Source organism: Plectrocnemia conspersa, unplaced genomic scaffold (assembly GCF_051122295.1).
Source record: "Plectrocnemia conspersa isolate PC_06_02 unplaced genomic scaffold, ASM5112229v1 ptg000012l, whole genome shotgun sequence".
NCBI classification, from domain to species: Eukaryota; Metazoa; Arthropoda; class Insecta; order Trichoptera; family Polycentropodidae; genus Plectrocnemia; species Plectrocnemia conspersa.
The window spans coordinates 27,395,460-27,416,288 of NW_028277176.1; the positions used below are offsets into that span (position 1 = coordinate 27,395,460).

The window sequence follows — 20,829 nt, forward strand, 5'->3', positions numbered from 1 at the left end:
CAATTCGACTAATAAAACAACAAAATACAAAGTTTACTGTTATTCAGAAATGTATGTCATAAATATATAGCTTGATATAAAAACATCGATTATTGGTAAATTGGGTCTTAAAAAGCCATTGGTTGTTGAACGGGTGAATGTAATTGAAATTTGAAGATGTTTTGATTGTGAAAGTTTTGCTTTTATTAATTCTAAAGGTAAATCAGTCTACGACATTTACTTTAGAGTTCTTCTCGGCTAAAAAATAATTTATAAAATATTTTGTCGGGTTCAGTTAAAATGTATTTTTAATCATGTAACTGAACATCCCCGGTGCTCACTTCGTGTATCTGTTAAAGAACTGTTATTTTTAAGACAAAAAGATATGTTCCGTTTAAAAAACAGATGAGGCTTAATGGGAAAAGCGTGTTCTTAAGGCAAAAGTATCTTAGATAATGAATTTGTCTAAACTTAATTTAGATACCTAGTTTCGAATCATTCATAAACCACAAAGTTTTTCTATTTGGATCGTTTCTATGAGATTGGAAAAATTTTTTTTAGCTTCTATCGTGATTATTGGTGTCATATGCGTTTTTTATTAAAACTACAAATAAACTTACCCCAGTAAAAAATATAACAAGGCTCGATTGCCAAAAGTCATCTAACAATAAAAATAGCTACTCATTCTCGACTGTATCTACTATTAAACAGAAAAAGTAAATTAAAGATATGCTTAAATACAAATCGATTATTAAACCAATAATTTCATTGTCTCTCTCTCTCTCTTTTTGACTTACAATTTTAATCAGAAAAATATGCAAAAACGCTACTCATTTCAACAGTCGAAAAATTCTTATTAGTTAATTATTATCCATCGAAGCTAAAAATTTTTTCGCAAATCCATACATTTTATTTGCTGAAAACAATATTTCCATGGCTTAGAACTATGAAACTGAAGAAAGCAAAAGCGGAGAATAAAATAGTAATAATGTAAAAAATATTATGCGGTATTTATGTATTCTATAATTTTTACATTTATGTTACTTTTAACATTTATTTATTTAAATTAAATTAAAACTATCGCAACCTAACAGGTTAACCCAATGCGTCACGTTGATTCAAAACAATAATTGTATTATTTCAATACACTAAAAAATATTTAATTAAAATAATACATATAAAGCATAGTTACTACATCTTCAAAGAAAATATTCTGACTCTTGAAACCTTGGATTATTTCGCAAAATTCGCAAGCGTGTATCAATAAATTATAATGTAAAATATTACAGCATAAACTTAGCAATAAAGCATTTAAATGAATAGTTCTTATTTTTGCAGTATATTTTTAATACCAATTAATAAAAAAAATGTCAATACCGGTAATACCAGTATTGAAAATCCGGTATTATTGCAATCAAATGTGAATAAACACTTACCAAATTAAAAATTAAACATTGCGAAAGATTAAAGTATCATTTAAATAAGTTAATTATTAAGCTATTTAAAGTTATTGTATCTTAATCATTATTTCTTTCTCTTCATAATATAATATATATGTTTCAAGATGTTTTTGTAATAAAAGCTACTTATAATATATACAAAATAGTATAATCCATCTTGAAAAATATAAAAACACTTTATTCTATATCTCTATATGTATAATAATATAAATAAGATTTTAACTAGTGACTCATTTTTAACACATATAAATAAATTTATACTAATATATTGCACAAAAATTTATTGTGAAAAATCAGAGATAAAAACATGCAATAAATTAGTATATAATAAAGATATATTAACATGTGCTAAAAAAGTGTCATTAGTGATATATAATATATTTATAAAACATACTTAACTTATCTTATGAAAAACAATCATTATATTCGGTTATGTATAATATATAGTGTTATTTATTTAACGCCTTATTATTTGGCTTTTACAACAATATAATTATATATTAAAATTTAATTTACATCAAAATTAAAATTAAACTAAAACGCATTATATAAGAACGAAAATTTTAATATTATTGTTAGAAAAATTCAATTTATTTTTCTAACCGTATAGATACCCAAGCTGATGCAATCTTGAGAATGTGGAACTCATACGGTAATTTAAATGATTAATATCAATATAAAATAAATTTTGATGGCATTTATTAGACCGCTAAAAGCAGCCGCTTCCCTTTATCTGGCGAGGCAGTTTAAAAGACAAATTAAATTAAAGATTAAAGTTAATTTTTAATAAATTTAATAAAACGGTACTTTAATGAGTTTTTGGTTTTTCAATATAGTGTTTGTAATATAAATGAATTGTATCAGCACACAGTTTAAAATTTTCAAATATGACGAATTTAGTTAAATATTGAATACTGAAATATGATTGTACACCTAAGAAACTTTTCCTTGCAGCTACATTTTTTAAGAATTAATTTCCTTGTAAGCTTATTTTTTTTTTTATAAAAAAGTCGGGATTTTTTAGTTCAGGAAATTTGTTTTAAGGACTTTCTCAAACCTATAAAACTAATTGCTTTATTAGTTTTATGGGCTTTTAGTAAGTTTGCATTCTTTATCCAACATGAGATTATTAATTTCATGAAAATTACATTGTAATGGTTTTTAAATCATCGTACGCTGATAGTCTAATTATATGTTTATTAGACAATAACAAATAGGCTGTTTCCGCCCTAAATAATCGTACTAGCCAAACGATCGACAACTGAATGGACTTTTCCTAATTATCATATCACGGCTTAGTGAACTTACTCCCATCAGAAACTTCCACCAGCAATACACTTATTTTAAAATTTGCTACTTTCACTACTTCGCTTCCGACTTGGAATAAACGAGACTTGAAAATACGTCACACTTTCCTAAAATATAAACCTAAATCACTTTCTTTAGATACTATTGTTAAAAACTTTATCAAAACTATCGTTTCGCCTTTGACATGAAATAGCAATAATCAATCGAACTCGCGTAAAATAGATCTAAGTCGAATTGAATCTGAGAAAAGCTTTTTCATTGACCATTTTTAATTAAACATATTTTACACACATTTATTTTTATTGCTAGATATTTAAATCAGTTAAATCCATTCAATTCTCTTCATACATTAATCATAAAAGGAAGTTCAATTTCTTTTCTGTTAGTATGTTCACGATTATTTCGTGAATGGGTTGTCAGATTTCTACGTAACTTTCTCCATTGCATTGTATATTTATCCAAAAAGCCTTAAAGCCATAGATTATCATTGTAAGGCATCGAGATGCTGATAAATTGGGTCATTAGTAATTAAATCGCATGTATGACGAAATACTGAATTATACAAAACTTTAAATAAATATTCGTATAACAAAGATAAATTACATAAAAAAAGATTCCATAGTTATTTTATTATGTAATACACATATCTCTTATCAACCTTTGACAACTTTATATATTATTTTATATAAAATTTGCCCTCATTTTCTCTACCATAACAAAAAAATAATACATCATTATAGTACGCACAGTATCGTAGTAATTCATAGTTTTCTCACTAGGTAAAAAAACTAATAGTCGCCGAAAATGGAGCACATTTTTCCCGAAGGTTGTACATTAAAGTCAAGGTTTTCCTTCGTTCTCGGAAAATAACCAGGTCAAATATATGAATAATGTTTGCGGCGTGAAAATGTATTTGATTTATACAACGACATAACATTAAACGCGAATTAAGATGAACCGGAATTCGGAAGACATCGAAAGTTTGCGGATATGCTAATAATTGCGTTGGTTATGTTAATCAAGGCGAAACTTTTCGAACGAAAGTGTAAGCTATATTCGAAGATGTGACGCAGTTTTTTTTTATTTTATACCTATTGATAATCTAATATATATGAAAGTTTTAGAAATGTTAAATTTATAAACTCAGCTGTAAGAATACGATTGATATATATGTTTATACTATATATTCATATGTGTGCCGTTAGAAAGTTTGCGTATATGTTTTTTAGTCATTCTTTAAAACACGTGCCGTTATCTCTAGACATTCTGGTTAATTAGCTGAATTGTGTGTATCAATTATAATTCAAGTAAGTTATTATATTAGTAATTAGAGTTAAAGTACTAATTACGTTCATAGTATACATATTTAACTTGGTTAAAGTTCAGAACTTTAGCTTAAAGCTTATCTGCTTAATCAATAATTTGCTATAAATGTTTTTACTTTAACATACAATGATAAATTAATTTTAAAGTATACCTAAGAATTTTGTATCCTCGTGTATATTTCTAAACCCTAAAAAAAAGTTATGAAGACATGTGATTTGAATATGATAAATCACTTATTCTTATTGCGTTAGATTTATAATACAGCTAACAATCCATACCGGTGTTTACATGATTAAGTGTCAATGCAAATAAACATGTGATTAGTTTGAGAGAGCTATTCTTGTTATATTTACATACATTGATTGAAAGGCAGCTCTTCAGAAAGAGTGTATACATAACACCTTACTCAAATCCAATCAATGTAATAAAAACATAAATACTTTTTATTTTTAATTGCGTTCTATGTTTTCTCTTAAATAACAAATTTTATAGTTTTCAACAGAAAATTGCCTATATTGTTCTCAGGCTCTTAAAGTGCAACTAAGCAATATTTTTAACGGATGGTATTCATTAATAAACATGAAAGGCGCGAGATTTTTACTATCTTGGTTTTGAACTGGGTCCTTAAAAGTAACTATCCAACATTAGACTTTAAACAGTGGCGTAGCTATGGGGGGGGGGGGGGGCGGAAGGAGCGGGACGCCCCGGGCGGCACTTGCTTGGAGGCGGCATATTCACGATACTAAAATTTATGTAAATCTATGAATACCAAGAGCTTAACAATAATTAATTTATTATTTTAAGAAATGCTGATTTTATGACCCTGCAAAAAAATGTATGGGGGGGGGCAATTTTAAGGATTGCCCCGGGCGGCACATACCCTAGCTACGCCACTGACTTTAAACTATATAAGTCAAATGTTGTGTCATCTTTTAAACTTTAAAGGATCTATTCTATCTTTCAAAATTGTGAAATAAATGCAACAAAAACTATAGAAAATATTTTATATATTATACACATATATGTCGCACTGAATATAATAATAAAAAAAACACTCTCTGAGAAGTAAATACCTGATAATTTTAAGATTGCTACCTATAACTAAAAAATATAGTAAAAGTGTACAGGAATTGAGACCAATTACCATGTCAATTTTTTTCCATGATTTAAATCAAAAATAATCAAAGTCTTGAGTCCCGGAAATTGAAAAATCTTTAGTCGTAACACACGTAGTTATTTTTTAAAGCATACCCGAGTGACTAGTGCCGCTCCAAAATCCATGGTTTTTTATGCGTTTTTATTTTGCTAATAAGACGCTTTTTCTCAACTTAAAAATGATTTTACGTTTTCGAAAAACATTTGTAAATAGTACATTTGTAAAGTGTCTACTATTACCGAAATTCGTAGAATTCGTCCGTTTAATGAAACAAAGTTTTTTATATTCTGTTTGTTTTATGTGTATGTTTCGATCTTTATATCGTGGATTTACACAATAACTTAAATATATTGTGTTTGTATTAATATATTATATTTTTTTAATTATTTCAAGATTTATTTAAGATATTTACGTTTTAATATTGCATACATTTTTAGTTGTATCACTTACCGGGACCACCGACGAAATTATTTGCAAAGACTTAAGATAAAAATAATTGCCTAATATTGTAAAGTTTTTTTCTTGCCGTTATACTCATTCATTAAACAGTCAAAAATCACTAGTCAAATGGTCGGTGCCAAATACATGGAATATAGGCGTTGCATATATCATTGCTAATACTATCGATTTATTAAGCAGATAGTTCAACGTAATATTTATTTGACAATAACAAATATTTTCTTTCTGTCCCTTATTATTGAATTGACCTGACTTTTATTTATTTTAATGGTACACTAGCCAAAAATATACTTTATTTAGACACACAGCTACACTTAAAAAACACGCTAAAGAGAACTTAAAGGGATTTTAACAGTGCTGTAGTAAAGGATATACTGGAGATATACGCTTTATACCTTCTGCTTTATTCGTAGAAATAATCGTATATCTTCTGGTTAAATCAAAATATTTCTTTAAAAAACAAAAAAATACCCTATATGAAGCTCAAAATTTTGGCAATACTTCGCTTATGATTTTGAATAAGCTAAAGTCTAATTGCACTCGAAACGAGCAGAGCTACGCCTAGTATCGACTGAGACGATATTTAGAAGCCAAAGAATACGCCTGATTTTTACTTCCACATCAGAACAGCTAAGCAGTCACCAAAATCCAAAAAATTTAACCCGATATTCTAGGCGAATTAGACTACGTGACGTAGACTACGCAATATACACATATATTTAAAATTTCACAAACTGTGATAAATAAAAACTATATAAATATTACTAGTAGTTTAGAAGCTTCAAAGCATCTAATGTAAATTACAAAGAAATAAGCCGTGCAAATTTCATGACGCAAGAGCTCACGGCATAGGAGCTTTTACTTGCATAAATTTGAAATGTAAGCAGATGTTTTATAATATAGTTAATAATATAAATCAATTGATTAAAAAATCATGATAAATAGAAAACTATGTATTTGTTGAAGTAAGATGCTCCTTATCTTACCATGTCATCAGCATAGTAATATATTTGCTAATTTTTTTTTGATTTGATTAAAAACGTCCTTTCATTCGAATCATCTTTTTGTTATACAAACACTGTTATATGATGATTTATGAATAGATTCTAGAGAGAACCGAAAAAAATAACCTTGCTTCGCAGCGTCTGCGCCTCGTCTCAAACACTGTTGACCCAAAAATTATGTCGAAATTGCTTTCTACAGCACACTGACCGTCTGTTTCGTGCCAGCGGTTTTTGTTTTCACTTGCCATACGTCCATTACCTTAGAATCCTGCATAACCAAATCAGCATCGTCCAGATTGTATACAACGATAATGGTAATCTCAACAGAAATAAATAGTACCATACAGAAGAGCGACTCGCTCAAAATGCTGTTATTGCTCAACCCATTACCACACGAGTCACTTACGGTCATTTTTCGAATTCCGTAGATAAAAATGTGTCTGATCAAAACGGTCAGTGCGATGAAAACTTTCACCGTCGACCCTGGTCCATCGCAGTCTCCTTGGAGAGTGCGTTACTCTCTGGTCGAAGATGGAAAGAAAAGTTCCCGGGGATAGTTGGAACTCTTAGAAATGTGCTCATTTGCTAAGCCGTGTGCTGTATTACGGAACCGGTATCTACAATATTATACATGGTGTTATGCAACGGAAGCCTCACGTTGCAAGCGGTGCATTACCCGCAATATTATTTATATTTATATATGTATAGATGTATTGTTTTAGAATTCTTTAATTTTACTAGATGTTGAAAAATAATTGAACTATGCTTTAAGATCTATGAGAAGAGCCACAAAATCTACTTATACAATAAAACAATACCTTGAATATGTAAAAAATTATAGCTCCCAAATGATTAATTTTGATTCAATCGATAACCTTTCTAGTCATCAGCTGTAAGTTGGCCTTATAGATCGAATAAGTAAATAGCTTGTTAGATAGACAACGGTCAAAGTCTAATACAGAGATCTTCAGGTATAATCGTCAAAAGTTCGTGAAAAATACAAGCAAATTATTTTTCTATTGAGCTATTGATTGCTCTATGTATTTTAAGGTACATTAAAATTATTTTTTTCTCGAAATAATCATGACTTCAAATATCAATGTTGTTCTCGGAGGAAACGCTGGGTTGTCATTAGGATTCTTAATCAAATATTCGATTATTCGAATTATTTGTCCAAATTTTAACTACATATATTTTCGAATATTTGATCAAATATTCCTTTACACTATCTCGAACGAATTTTGCAAAAAATCTTAGAATAAAACAATTTGTGTACTTAAGCAACACATTAAGTTTTTTTTTTTCAATATACCCGAGAGACTATTGCTGCTCCAAAATCTATGGTCTATTTTGTTAAATAAGCGTCTTATTGTCCAATATTGAAATATGGGACAATAAGATGGTTCTTCCCAACAAAAAAAAATGTGAATAGAATTTTTATCAGTGTATCTACTATGACCGAAATTCGCAGAATTCGTTTATTACACGAAGTAAAATGCTGGAAAGTCTCACTCTTTATTATCGTTATTATTTTTTAAGGGTTTTAACTTTTAGGGGTGTAACTTCGCAGTCAGAAAGACGCCATTGGAAACGGATAATAATTGATTGTATAATATTACATATATTGTGATAAACTATGGTAGGCTGATGGAGAACCTGACAAAGGGATGATGTCCAGTGGTTTTCCAGTTGTGGCAACAACGGTTTAGTCGAGGTCCGTTCCTCTCTGCGATCATCGTCCATTGGAGTCTCTGACCCCTTCGTTCATTGAAGACAGGCCTAAAGTATAATAGCTAATGAAAACTCTGGCGAATTATAACAATGCAGCGACTATTCAGCCAAATTGCTGCACTAATTTATTCGACCAATGAAATATGTCTACGCCTCTAGAAAGTGACATTCACTAGATGGACATATTTGGAAGTCAAATTGTGCAACGGGAATATTGTGACTTTATGGTGATTTTTGTCGATTGTTTCCGTGGCCGTGATGCAACAAAAAAATATTCTTTCTATGCATCGTAGGATAATTACGTGTTATTTATGTTACCTTTTTTCTTGGACATAACGAAAGTTTTTGTGAGGTCCGTTCCTCTACATTTTTTTTCATGTTCATCCTTACTATTGTCGTAGTTACTGTAATAAGTGCGCGAGTTTCAAGAAGAAAGTATTTCGTTGGTCCTTCGAAGCTTCGGTAAAATGAACGGTCAAAGTCGCACGCGTATAAAAATTTACCGACTTCTTATCTAGAAAATAAGTTAAGCAGATACTATATATGATACTACATAGATTTTCCTAACCACACGGATGAATACTACAGATCATTCTTTAAAAAATATATGGAAATGGATATAAAATTATAATACAAAAGTACTAGTTATGTTTAAAAATGAAAACTATATTTGTATAATAATTGTTTAAATATATTTAGGGTAAGTTTGTTAGTCGTCATTATTGTTACTTATCTTAACAAATCACGCCGCTTCCATTATCGCCTTAATAAATCATGTCATCGTTGATAATGGACGTTAAGATTGACATGAACACACACGTACAACGGCTTGTATATTCTTTGTAATTTTAATTTATGTATCAAATTGTGCGAACAGGATACTGACAATTGTCGTAGCAATTTGCAATGCATTCAAAAGACGCGTTGTGCCGTACCGCTCGTAAATAATATTGTAACAGAGTTACTAAAGTTTGGCGTGACATATAATATTCTGATGCCAGAGTTCCTTTCAATACTCGAAACTTTTATGTAATGTACTATGTAGTATAGTCCCTTGTTGATTTTGTCGTTATTGTATCTATGTTTTCAAAATGATGTCTTTGCGATGTTCTTTTTACTTACAGGATCTAGAAAAAGTTGCAGAAAGACATATCTGTTAAATAGGATGACTGTGGCATTTTTGACCAAACATTTAAGTGCCTCGTCCAAATTGTTTCAAACAATTCTGCTTAAATTCTTCAGAGTACCTTACTCAAACGTATACAAATAAAATAAAATATATTAAATTAAACTATTATTATTAAATAAAACAGTTGGGAGAACCTTGATATTTGATCAAACTTGACATACCTTTTTAAAATCTATAAATTGAGATGATTCAACCATTGTTTAGAGATCATAACTATATGCCTATATAACAACTTTTTCAACAGACTCTCTAATAGTTGTTAAATGAAAACTAACTTTATATTTATCGGTGATTGGTGTACTAATTCTTTAGCCATCTTCAGCGTTTTTACTGCCATCTTGGAAATATTTGCACCATTTTCAAAAAACCTTTTTGCATTATTACATTTGCACTAATTCGTTACAATTTATTTTATTTTAACCGCAAAATCCATCGTTTTCAAATATATAATCTTGTCGAGCGTGACAAACTGCGCCGTCAATATTCGACTGTCAAACACAAACTACGCATCTTATATATCTTACAATTAATATGCCTATCTGCCTATATGTAATCTTTTATCTTGTTATTTTTATTTTTGTTTATATCCAAGTAAAAAAAGATATAGCTGAGTTGTTCCGTTTATAACTGTGTAATAAAATGCTTATAAAATAAAAATGCCAAAAGGTAAATGCAAAATACTTTTAAATCCTGTATTGTAATAAATGTATTTATACAAAAAACCTCATAAACAACTAATCACGAATTACCACATAAAATGCCAAAATGACGCCGAAACAAGAAAATTAACATTCGTAAACACTAGCAGTTTGACTCTGAACTTTGCTCAATCTTTAGGTGCAAATTTCTTTTTTAGATAAAAAATGATTTCACACTAATTCTTGTGAGCGTCATACTGCGCAAATATTGGTTTAAGAAAATTATATTGTATAGAAAAAATAAAATTAAACTTACTGAGTGTATTTTTTATACAGTTTACGTCAGTGCTCAAAAAATCTGATGTAATGTTTAAAAAACACATTTTTAACACTTTAATCTTACAATAAAACGAATATTAAAATGTGAAATTAAAATAAAAAAATAATTTAATATAAACTAAATTTTTATTTAGTTTATATTAAATTATTTTTTATTTATAACTTTAATTTAAAATAACACCTACACAAGTATTTATGTTTTTTTGTATACATCAACAATTTAATATCTTATTTAATAATTGTTCTAAGCCAATTTCGGTCACGCATAACTTAAAGTGAAACATTCTCCGTTCAATTCTCTACTCTGTAAATAGTATCGATTTGTATGAATTTATAATATTAAATAATAATAAAATTAAAAATTGAATTTGCTTCGTTGCTTTCCGAGGCACCGGTAATGCATTCTGTTGTTTCGACCAATGAAAAATAAGAATTCAAATGTAAAACAAGATGGCCGACAGTACCATGACAACAGTTTTAAATAATTATTATTTAATAATAAAATTTTGCTACGCGACAATAATTTTCATTAATTCGTCATTTGACTGAATTATAAATTAAATCAGATTGCAAATTAACTAGGCGTGCTATAACTATATACATAATGTGTTAAGGATAAGAAGAATACATTGATTAAGTTGGATAAGCAATTGTAAGACAATCTTCGTAATGAAATCTTCAAATTTTGAATTCCCGGTGACGTGCTTCGAGGCCGAAAAGTGAGTTTTTCCTTTTATAATATATAAACATTATCATTGCTTTCGATTTAATAAATCAAATTATAGTTTTTAATAACAAGAAATGATTAAAATATTATATATATAGCTAAAAATTAAATCCTTAAAATTTCCGCCCCCCCCCCCCCATAAATTTTTAGCAGGGTCATAAAATCAGCATTTCTTAAAATAATAAATTGGTTATTATTAAGATCTTGTTATTCGTGGATTTATTATGTTTTAGTGCATTCAGGGTTAAGCACCACACTAGACGATCCCATCGCGAATATGCCACCCCCAAGCAAGTGCCGCCCGGGGCGGCCCGCCCCTCCGCCCCACCATAGTTACGCCACTGTATTAAAATCTTTATAAAAGGAAAAAGATTTTTTTTTATTGTATTTTGTATTAAATTATAATCTCTATATATTTTATATTAAAATTATCTGCGGTACCTGAAAATAAATGCGTTTATTGCTTTCAATATTGAGTTTTAGGTAGTACAATTCATGCGACCCCTCGCACTTGAACACAATTCCTACCTCCATTGCTGATAATATTACTGACATTGTATTTCCAAGTTAAAATTTAAGCAAAGATATGTAAATGAATATGTATTACAAAAAAGTATAAACATACAGATTAATGATTAAAATTCAATATGTTCATTGAACATCGTTTTATTTTTTCCGGTCCATAGTTTAAAAGCGATAGAATTAATTAAGATATCGAAATACGCCTTAAAGAACTGTTTATAATAATTTAAAAACTATCATAGTTTTCTCTTAACTGCTTTTTTATAAATGTACTAATAAATCTAAATATATGTACATAGTATGAAAGTTTGTTGTCAAAATTTTTTATATATTTAATATTATTATTTGATAAAGTAGTTCGTATATATTGTCTAATAGCACAACGAACTAATCTATTTAACACAAGTTTTGTAGGTATCTTTGAAATTTTAGCACAATTAAATTTCGCTGAAAACCTATCATTAACTATATTTAAATTTACAAAGTTCACTGTATTTTTAGTTTAATCAACACTTAAAAACATCTTGCGCATTTTAAAAGCGATGTATGATCTCACCAGTGACTTGTTGTATTCAAATCAATCAATCAAATTTGCTTCGCAGTAAGGATTTGTTTTGATTTTTTTATACATCACAATTCATAAAACGTTACTAAGAAAAAAGTAATTTGACTCTCATAATGTATGTTGAACTAGACCGACATAGGCTTTCGTATCCTGGCTCCAAAAAAATGCTTAATACGTGAACAGCCTCGCATTCAACTTTGATCGCAAACGTCACATTTTTTGCTAAATTTGCTGGTCATCGGTGGTGTCATTAGCGTGCGCCACTTTAACAAAAAATCAAACGTCAAAGTAAATATTTACTTGCGTTTATATCGAGTAAATATTTACCATTCAATCTGGATACATACGTGATTGTCTGGGTGTCAAAAGTCGCGCAAACCGGACGAAGCAAAGTTTTGTGGCACTGTGACGTATAACCACTCGACTCCCACGGTCTATTGAAAACTTAATAAATTTACGTTATCGATTATTATAACTCCAAAGTGCGAGTAGCATAGTTTTTTAACCAGACGGTCAAATTCCCGTAATTCTAGCGCACGTGAATCGTTTGCTTATCTTTACTTAATTATGTACACTTTGAACGAGAAAATTGTGTACTAACTTACATTACTTATCTATCATGATTATTAGCTGCTCCTCATTACAATGATTTTTTTTATAATTAGCAAGAATTTATAAAAAAAAACTCACACACGTCTAAGAATTTTAATGTGTGCAAAGATTCATATTTTGATTCAAAGAACGTGTAATCCGATGAATGAAAATGAGAGCATATCTGATTGTATATTGATTATTATGTCTGATAATTTGAGTCATATACATGCCACGCTCTTAAGTTGACTTTTTTTTCTATAATATAACAATATGTTGCATACAAATAATGAGAAAATCTATATTTATGTCAATAGAAAGCTTTCTATATCATTCTTGAAAAGCAAAATTTAAAATGCTTATAATCTTTATTGAAAGCTTAGAGTTTTCTATTTAAAATCTATTGTACGCACCTTTAGAAAATTAACGAAAAGTAAATATTTAACTAAAGTGCATAAAAGTAGTATGAGTTTTTTGCTATCTTAATAATTAATTTATAATAAAAAAATTTAATTTAAACAAAATAATCTAATTGTAAATAATCCGCTGAATATATTATGCCGCGTGAGAATATTATTGTTGTATTTTATAAATATGTTAATATATATATACATATGTATATCTACTATCAATACGATATAAAAATATTTGATTATTATTACTTATATATAGACATCTATGAACATATAAATGTAATGAATGTATACATTTAGCCAGCTTTAAAACCATAAATCAATTTTTCCTCAAGAAATTAAATTTAAATCTTTAGTTGCAATAATTATTACAATCTAAAGTTGTATTTTTGTGAACATAAAACTCAAATCTGTATCATATTCCTATCTTACATACGCATCGTTGAGAGCAATAATTTTCAATTCTGATCAATAACTGGGTGCAAAATGGTATTTTTAATACATAATACAATAAAATCACTTACTAAAAAATAATAAAGTAGAATTAAATGCTTTTGAAAGTGATTTTGTATATTTATTGAGGATCGTAGATGCTTCTGGCAGCATTTAAAATATATATACATAATATATAGATTGGATTCCTTGCATTTAAATGAAAACGTGAAGATTGCCACAAAATAATTTATGGACAATTAATTAGCGATATGATGCTAAAATTTATTTTTCTGCGCAATTATCGTGATTTATTGCGCACTTACGCGGTTAATGTGATTTATTATCGACTTGCGTGGTTAAAATACCGAATTTCATGTGCAATAAATTAGCGATATGACGCTAAAATTTATTTTCCTGCACAAAGTATCGTGATTTATTGTGAACTTTTGCAGTTAATATGATTTATTATAGATTTTCGTGGTTAAAATACTGAATTTCACGGACAATGAATTTGCGATATGACACTAAAATTTGTTTTTCTGTGCAATTATCGTGATTCCTTGAGGACTAGCGCGGTTGAAGTGGTTTATTATAGATTTGCGTGGTTAAAATACTGAATTTCATGGACAATAAATTAGCGATATGACGCTAAAATTTATTTTCCTGCACAATTGTCGTGATTTATTGTAAACTTGCGCAGTTAATATGATTTATTATAGACTTGCGCGGTTAAAATACTGAATTTCATAGAAAATTAATTAGCGATATGACGCTTAAATTTATTTTTCTGCGCAATTATTGTGATTCACTGAGGACTAGCGCGGTTGATGTGGTTTATAGATTTACGTGGTTAAAATACTGTATTTTATGGAAAATTAATTAGAGATATGACGCTAAAATTTATTTCCCTGCGCAATTATCGTGATTTATTGTGGACTTGTGCGGTTAATGTGATTTATTATGGATTTTTGCAGTTAAAATACTGATTTCATGTACAATAAATTAGCGATATGACTCTAAAATTTATTTTTCTGCGCAATTACTGTGTATGTATTGTTAAAATACTTGAAATGCATAATTTTAAGATGTTTGCCAAAGAAACAAAAAATGCCAACGAAAACAGTTTTTCTGAGCAGGTAGCGAAACCACCGTTACCGGTTCTACGCACATTTTTATTAGTTGAATCCAGGACGGTATTCTGGATTTAAAGCATGGTACCTGTTTTGACTTTAAAAGGCGTCACCACGATTTATAAAAATGGTAATATTTCAAATATTATAAATTATAGATCGGTTGCAGAGCTTTTTGCGTCAGCTAAGTTATTGTAAATAATTATTCTTCAAATTTCAAGTATATATTATATTTGTGGATTTTGATAAACCATTTGACAAAGTTTGTTATGATATTTTAATTGCTTATAGTAGCTTTCTATCAAAAGAGTATTTCACATCTTCTCAAGCTCTGTAATTATTCTTACTTGGGAACACTGCTGTTTCTATTATTTATAAGGTAAATAAACAATGTCATTAGAAACTGTTTGTTGTATGCCGATGATCTGAAAGTGTTCAAAAGCATCTGAAGATCTTTGACTCACTGTCGTTTATCTTTTAGCATCAGATAGTGCCATTTCTTATCGTTTTCCAGATCATTATTTATAGGGGAATTTTCTGATAACTTTAAAAATTATTTGGTTATTATAAAGAAAATTTTATCTATATTTTAATAACTTTTCTACTAATATACTCACGCATTTTACTGTGATAATATATCAGCGACTCGCATTTATAACACTTTTGCTTAACCAAATCCTTAATTTCAAACCTCTGCAAGGGTAAATATTAATATATTATAAAGTTGGTTATTCTTTTTTATTTTTTTTAATCACTTCCCATTCATTTTATGACTTCAAAATACAGTAGTTCAGTCCTGAACTCACCACCAATGGAGCACACACCAAATCAACACATATGTAAAAGAACAGCCTTTCCACTTTGATCGATTTTTTTCCATTCACTTGTGTCGCCAAGAGCTAACTATAATTTTACGACGCAGAACCATGCCACCATCGATCTATCTCGAAAATATAATTTATTGCATACATTTTCACGGCTGGAAAATTAACTTAAATAAATGCATTGTTATTGCACAAATAAAAATAAATCAGTCGTTAAAACTCGATATCTAACCCGATTATCTACTTTTGCGATACTTATAACATATTTTTCTGATTAAATTTTTAACTACATATAATATTATTATTTTATATTCGATTAAGATATTAATAGTTTAAAATGTCTTTATAAATTTACTGCATATCTAATATATAACAACATTTGAAATATACATATGTTTTACACGCTGATAGAGCCACTGGATTGAGCTAGTCACCAAAGGTCCCCAGTTCATAGCAATTATTTTATCCAGGGTCAATGTTGTGCACTTGTACTTGGTGATAAAACAGAGTGATTACTGTATCGTCAGATTCGTTGCACAATAAATGTTTACATGATTCTATTAGCCTGATTAATTTATGGTAAATATTTTTATTAAAATCAATATCAGCACATAAAGAGGTCATTAGTTATCCAATTAGCAAAAATTAAATCAAATTGCTTTTTATATCTGTAAAAAAATAATTCAATCATGTGTTTGATCACACAATATATATTGCAATTTATTATAAATGCAAATGGATCATATCTGCTTTCAAAAGTCTCACGGCAATGGAGTATATTAATGGCAATAGAAATAATGACATACAAAACATATTATGTATAAAGGCACTGGTATAAAGGGTGATGAGACACGAATGTTGTTACATTTATTATCAAGGACGTATGTACATATATTAAATAAGAGTACTACAATTGTAGTACAAGCTGAAGTGTGCAATTTTTATTCATAGAGGGTTTAAGAGCAGAAAATAGGCAACGATTGTAAAAATGTTTGATACAATAAACAAATTTGAAATAATTAGCATCGGGTACAGATTCAGTTATAGGATTAATTTACATATTATTTGTAAGATTAGGTATTATTTATAAGTTCCCACTGCGATAGCGCCGACACGATTTTATTGCTTTTGACGTAAATTTTTGACTTCTGAGAAGGGATAATTGTTTTTTGCGCCCTCCTATTGACCAAAATTCGGTTTCAATAAACTTCGACCAATACTGTTGGAAAAATCACGCAGTATTATATCGGTGTTAATCTAAAAAGTTATTCTCTTTCAACGGATTGACCCTTTTTTCACCTGCACAGCTGCTAAACATGCGTGACCAAGAGTTCAACGAGAGCAAGGCGATTTTAAGTTTATGCCTTTCTCAGTATAATTAAATATATTAAAAACAAACTATTTATTGCCAAAAAATAATCAGAGCCGAGGTTCAATAAATAATTAATATAAATAATTCACAGATTATGCTACTATAGGAATGTAAAATTATACACAGGACCTTGCTTTAATTTAGCACAGAATCACTTATTCTCGGATACATTAACTGTGTACTATATCTGATTTTTTATTGATTTCAGCTGGTCGGTCGACGAGTGATTTAATCTCTCGTCGACCGACCTCGAGAGTCTCGACTGGTCCGAACCACGATGGTTAAAACCACACGCTGCTCACGAAGATAGTTGACATAGCTGACATTCGCTGCTCACCGACATCAGAGTCAAATCTTAGAGCTAAGTACGTATTAATATCTCGAATCCAACAGATGCTCCTATATTTGGATTTTTAATTTTGTGACCCAGCAAACGCATAACAATACCTCTAATAATAATTTGTATTTTGGACTTTACCTAATGAAAGTACTAAAACTATAGTTTTAGAACTTCGGTTTGGGTTTAACATCAAATGTACGTTTCGCAACTGTCAATTTAAGTTTCAGAGTCATTTTAAAGCAGAATATAATTTCACTAGCGAGTTAAATTTTATTTTTGCTAGTAGAAATATACATATAGTATACAGAAATATACAAATTATATCTACTGGTGAAAATGTATTTGAGCTTCACTAGTGAAAATATAATTTCACTGAAAAATATACATTCGCTAACATTTATATAAATAATGAAGTATATAAATGTATATACATATGTATTACTACATATGGAAAAGTTGAAATCATATAATTTTACTAACACCTGCCAGATAAATTATATTTTCATAGTAAAAATTTATTTTTACTAGTGAAAATGTATTCCTATATAATTTCACTAAAACTATATATTTTAGGGATTCATACTATTTAATTAAATGACATGCATTTTTCTGGTAAAATTCAAAGGCGGGCAAATGCCTCCATCTGCCCCCAGAATGACTTCCCAGGATTTATCTTTGAGAATAAATGGTCATCGCATTATGTTCATCCATGTTAATACAATTTTTAATTAGATAAACATCTCATGTTTATATTTTTTATTCCATGTATCAGTCATACCATAAATTTGTTATCAGAAATACCAGTTTTATGCAGTTAAAGTAAGCAAATAAAAAAAATATAAATTTTATTATTATTACACATTTATCATAACGCAATATGTGTAAATATTTCATTATAATATGAAACGAATATTTTATTACTATTATTCATTCAAATAAATATTATTATAAAATTAAGTTTAACATTTATCATGTAACTGTTTATTAAAATAATTATATTTTATACAATGTAATTTATTGTAATAAAAAAATATTTTATATATGCAAATTATATATATTCTTTATACAATATAATAAAATAAAATAAGACGTTTCATAAATCATTCAATATTCTAATATTATAATAAATACTGTTGACACTGCTGACGTTACAGCTCATGGTACAACATTTAAAATTATTATATATAGGTATAGAATACTTCTCAACTGCAATTATAATTGCCAATTACTTTTACAATGCAGAAGCTATATATATTTTATTTCTGCAATCTACAAAAATAATTATGTTTATATTGCATATCTTTTAGCATTAAAGATTTTATTGAAAATGTTTCAAAAGCTGATAATAAGAAGCATATCATTAAAAATAATGTTAACCGTTTCTTTTTAATGAAAAATGCTTTACATTAAAAATATGTTATCAAAATATATCAAAAAATTTAATAACAGATGTGCGAGATTAAAACCATGATTTTTTTATTGAATCGCTTTGCAATATTTAACCAATAGGTAAATATAAGGCAATCGATTTATAGCGTGTTTTACATATATTAGCATTTATAATGATTGGTATTGCATATATTGTTATGCAATCTTAAACATATTGTTTAAGAATGAACGGATTTTTCCAACGTACACAGGAATATTCTAGATTCTATTCACATAATGAGAATAGTGGGAATGCACTATGTTACCGTTGCAAGTAAACATGTTTTACAAGAAAAGCGAGAGTAAATATTATCTAACTTATATCTGTTCTAATTTTCTTCATCATGATTATGGATGTATTAATGAAAATATATGTATGTATATTGCATGGACAATATAAAGTATATATCTATATGGCAATTATATGATTTTAATCTCTGACGCATTCAAATATGAATCATGAAAATTGATTTAATATCGAGCTGAAATTATGCAATGACATCTAACGGAAAATAAAAAACAGCTTATTTTACTTCAATGTAATTTATTATTATTACTTTCAATGGAATTTATATGGATCTAAATGATTCTGAATTAAATCGATATTTTATATAAAATGCGATAACGTCAACTTTATGCAATTACTTAAATTGTTTCCTTATTCATTCTTATCTCTGCATATCTTATACAATGTTTCTTGAGTGTTTTTATTATTATCTAATATGTTATGATCATTTTCATAATATAGATTTTAACCAAGATTTGTGTTACAATATCTAATATATTAATATCGTATCTGTTAAAATATATGTATCTTAAGTATTATAAATTAATTAAAAGTTATTTTAATAACTCATATATGTATAATTCAATGTGTTTTTATTCTATTTTATATTTAATATATAGACATCTATTGATATCAAGAAATACTAAATTAGTTTTTTTAAATATATTTAGCAAAAATTTAAACCAATAATGCAATATTTATTATTTCACTAGAAAAATATTTTTTTATATTGAAATTGTATGTGTCATATAAAATATAAAAGTAACACTAAAAATACTAAACAAAGTTCATTATTACATAATTTTAAGGTTCAACATCACTGCCCTAAGAAGATATAGTTATTTAGTTTTTATTACAAGGAAATACACATGTTTTTATTGGACACTTCAGTACAATCAGTACATGCTTTTATTAAAATAAGTATTTTTTTTCTTAGTATCAATAAAATTATGTGTATAATTAGCATTTATATTTTTTTTATTAAATTTTAATTAAAATTTAAATGTGTAAATAAGGGATATTATTATAATATATAATTTTTAAAAATACTAAAGATTAGTGTTTTTGGGCGATAAAATTTATTAGTACTTCAAAATTTAAATTAATATATATACAAAATACTTGATTTATAAATTCAATTAATAATACCAATTTATACATTTTTTTAGATAAAATATAATAAATTAAATTTGATAAACATAATAAAAAGTTATGTTTTGACAATTTTATTATAAAAAATCTGAAAAATTTCTAATGATTATATTCGCATTTTTTTTTTAATTTGTATATTTTTTTATGTATATGAATTATTTTTTTTCTCCTAGAGTCAACATCAATTTTAATTATTTAATACATACATAATTCAAATTGATCTTGACTCTAGGAGAAAAAATAATTCATGTATATTATTTAAATTAAACATAAAAAATATACAAATTAAAAAAATTGCGATTAAAGATTTTTATGTAACATATTAATAAATATTATTGGAATAAGAAATGGCCAGATTCATGTATTACGTATGAAGTTAGTTGCGAGTGAAATAATACACATTTTAAAATTATTGTGATTTTTTAATACGCAATAAATAAAAAAAATGATTGTGG

At 27.9% G+C, this 20,829-nt stretch overlaps 1 long non-coding RNA gene across 3 annotated transcripts in view; it reads left to right on the forward strand.

Moving 5' to 3' along the window:
• Positions 1-18,387, forward strand: part of LOC148228715 (uncharacterized) — a 123,045-nt gene extending 104,658 nt beyond the window's left edge. For all 3 annotated transcript variants that reach the window (XR_015811732.1, XR_015811731.1, XR_015811730.1), the window contains one exon: positions 17,377-18,387. This is a non-coding gene — a long non-coding RNA (uncharacterized LOC148228715). The remainder of the gene's footprint in view (positions 1-17,376) is intronic.
• The last annotated feature ends 2,442 nt before the right edge of the window (positions 18,388-20,829 follow it).